The following is a 3,388-nucleotide window of genomic DNA, read 5'->3' as shown; positions in this document are numbered from 1 at the left end:
TATATAGACACACACATATGTATATATATATATGTATACACATATTTATATATATATATGCATATTCCTTTCAGGTACTATGATATGGAGATCTCATGAATCATACACATCATCTTTCTATGTAGGAATGCAAACAAAACAGTTCAACTTTAATAAGTCCTTTACGATTTCTCTTTCTTGTTTACCTTTTCATGCTTCTTTTGATTCTTGTATTTGAAAGTCAAATTTCCTATTCAGCTCTGCACTTTTCAGTGAGAAAGCTTGAAAGTCCTCTGTTTTCTTGAAAGTCAATATTTTGCCTTGGAGCATGACACTCAGTTTTGCTGGGTAGGTGATTCTTGGTTGTAATCCTAGCTCCATTGACTTCTGGAATATAGTATTCCAAGCCCTTTGGTCCCTTAATGTGGAAGCTGCCAGATCCTGTGTTATCCTGATTGTTTTTCCACAATACTCAAGTTGTTTCTTTCTGGCTGCTTGCAGTATTTTCTCCTTGACCTGGGAGCTCTGGAATTTGGCGACAATGTTCCTAGGAGTTTTCTTTTTGGGATCTTTTTGAGGAGGTGATCATTGAATTCTTTCAATTTCTATTTTACCATCTGGCTCTAGAATACCAGGGCAATTCTCCTTGATAATTTCTTGAAAGATGATATCTACTCAGCGCAGCAGCAGCCCTTCTTTCTCCACAGTGGTCAGCTACGACCCCCGACTCCCCAGCAACCATGTCGAAGGGACCTGCAGTTGGCATTGATCTTGGTACCACTTACTCCTGTGTGGGAGTCTTCCAACATGGGAAAGTGGAGATCATTGCTAATGACCAAGGAAACAGGACCACCCCAAGCTACGTTGCTTTCACCGACACTGAACGTCTAATCGGTGATACTGCAAAGAATCAAGTTGCAATGAACCCCACCAACACAGTTTTTGATGCCAAACGTCTGATTGGTCGCAGATTTGATGATGCAGTTGTACAGTCAGACATGAAGCATTGGCCTTTCACGGTGGTGAATGATGCAGGTAGGCCTAAGGTCCAAGTGGAGTACAAAGGGGAGACCAAAAGTTTCTATTCAGAAGAAGTATCTTCTATGTTCTTGACCAAGATGAAAGAAATTGCTGAAGATTACCTTGGGAAGACTGTCACAAATGCCATGGTCACAGCACCAGCCTATTTCAACAATTCCCAACGCCAGGCCACCAAAGATGCTGGAACCATCGCTGGTCTCAATGTGCTCCGAATCATCAATGAGCCAACTGCTGCTGCTATCGCTTATGGCTTGGACAAAAAGGTTGGTGCCAAGAGGAATGTGTTGATCTTTGACCTTAGAGGTGGTACTTTTGATGTCTCCATTCTTACCTTTGAAGATGGCATCTTTGAGGTCAAGTCCACAGCTGGGGACAACCACTTGGGTGGAGAGGACTTTGACAACAGAATGGTCAATGATTTCATTGCCGAGTTCAATCGAAAACACAAGAAGGACATCAGTAAGAACAGGAGGGCTGTTCGCCCTCTTCGCACAGCTTGTGAACATGCTAAGCGTACCGTCTCTTCCAGTACCCAGGCCAGTATTGAGATTGACTCCCTCTATGAAAGTATCAACTTCTACACATCAATCACCCAAGCCCGTTTCGAAGAGCTGAATGCTGATCTCTTCCGTGGCACACTGGACCCTGTGGAAAAGGCCTTGAGAGATGCCAAGCTAGATAAATCACAGATTCATGACGTCGTCCTGGTGGGTGGTTCTACTCGAATCCCCAAAATCCAGAAGCTTCTGTAAGATTTCTTCAGTGGCAAAGAACTCAACAAGAGTATCAATCCTGATGAGGCTGTTGCTTATGGTGCAGCTGTCCAGGCTGCCATTTGGTCTGGAGATAAATCTGAGAACGTGCAGGACTTGCTGCTGTTGGATGTCACTCCTCATTCCCTTGGAATTGAAACTGCTGGTGGAGTTATGACCATTCTGATCATATGTAATACCACCATCCCCACCAAGCAGACACAGACCTTTACCACCTATTCAGACAACCAGCCTGGTGTGCTTATTCAGGTTTACGAAGGTGAGAGAGCAATGACAAAGGACAACAACCCGCTTGGCAAATTTGAGCTCACGGGAATTCCTCCAGCACGCAGGGGTGTTCCTCAAATTGAAGTAACTCTTGACATTGATGCAAACGGCATCCTCGATGTTTCAGCTGTGGATAAGAGCACAGGCAAGGAGAACAAGATCACCATCACCAATGACAAAGGATGTCTGAGCAAAGAAGACATTGAGCGCATGGTCCAGGAGGCTGAGAAATACAAGGCTGAGGATGAGAAGCAGAGACAAGGTGTCTGCTAAGAATTCTCTGGAATCTTACGCTTTCAACATGAAGGCCGCCGTAGAGGATGAGAAACTGCAAGGCAAGAGTGGGGATGAAGACAAACAGAAGATTCTTGACAAATGTAATGAAATAATCAACTGTCTGGATAAGAACCAGACTGCTGAGAAGGAAGAATCTGAGCATCAGCAAAGAATTGGAGAAGGTCTGCAACCCCATCATTACTAAGCTGTACCAGGGTGCAGGGGGCATGCCAGGAGGCATGCCTGGTGGGTTCCCAGGGGGTGCAGCAGCCCCATCTGGAGGTGCTTCTTCTGGACCCACCATTGAAGAGGTCGACTAAACACACCAGAAGAAAGAGCATTCCACACAACTTTCCAAAAATTAAAGGACTCAAATTTGTAGCCAAGGCAGTAGCAGTTTAAAAGTAATATTTAAGCTACTGTATAAATCTGGGCATTCTGAATGCTTGAATGTGTGCAGAGGGAAAGACGTGAACAACATTGCACTTTATCAGTATTGTAAACAAGTGGAAATGCAATTCTTGTCCTGGAGAATAAAATCTATTTAAGTTGGCACCATAAAAAAAGAAAGATGATATCTAGGCTCTTTTTTCGATCATGGCTTTCAGGTAGTCCAATAATTTTTAAATTATCTCTCCTGGATCTTTTTTCTAGGTCAGTGGTTTTTCCAATGAGATATTTGACATTGTCTTCCATTTTTTTCATTCCTTTGGTTCTGTTTTATAATATCTTGATTTCTCATAAAGTCACTAGCTTCCACTTGCTCCAATCTCATTTTTAAGGTAGTATTTTCTTCAGTGGTCTTTTGGACCTCCTTTTCCATTTGGCTGATTCTGCCTTTCAAGGCATTCTTCTCCTCATTGGCTTTTTGGAGCTCTTTTGCCATTTGAGTTGGTCTATTTTTTAAAGTGTTGTTTTCTTCAATATTTTTTTCAGCATTTTTTTGGGGTCTCCTTTAGCAGGTCATTGACTTGTTTTTCATGGTTTTCTTGCATCATTCTCATTTCTCATCCCAATTTTTCCTCTACTTCTCTAACTTGCTTTTACAACTC

At 42.7% G+C, this 3,388-nt stretch overlaps 1 pseudogene; it reads left to right on the top strand.

Annotated features, from left to right (window-relative positions):
* The first annotated feature begins 719 nt into the window (after positions 1 to 719).
* LOC118853753 lies at positions 720 to 2,656 on the top strand (annotated as a pseudogene).
* Positions 2,657 to 3,388: the final 732 nt, after the last annotated feature.

Source organism: Trichosurus vulpecula, chromosome 6 (assembly GCF_011100635.1).
Source record: "Trichosurus vulpecula isolate mTriVul1 chromosome 6, mTriVul1.pri, whole genome shotgun sequence".
Taxonomy (NCBI): Eukaryota; Metazoa; Chordata; class Mammalia; order Diprotodontia; family Phalangeridae; genus Trichosurus; species Trichosurus vulpecula.
Note: the sequence above shows the minus strand (reverse complement) of the source record. Positions and strands in the feature narration are given on the sequence as shown.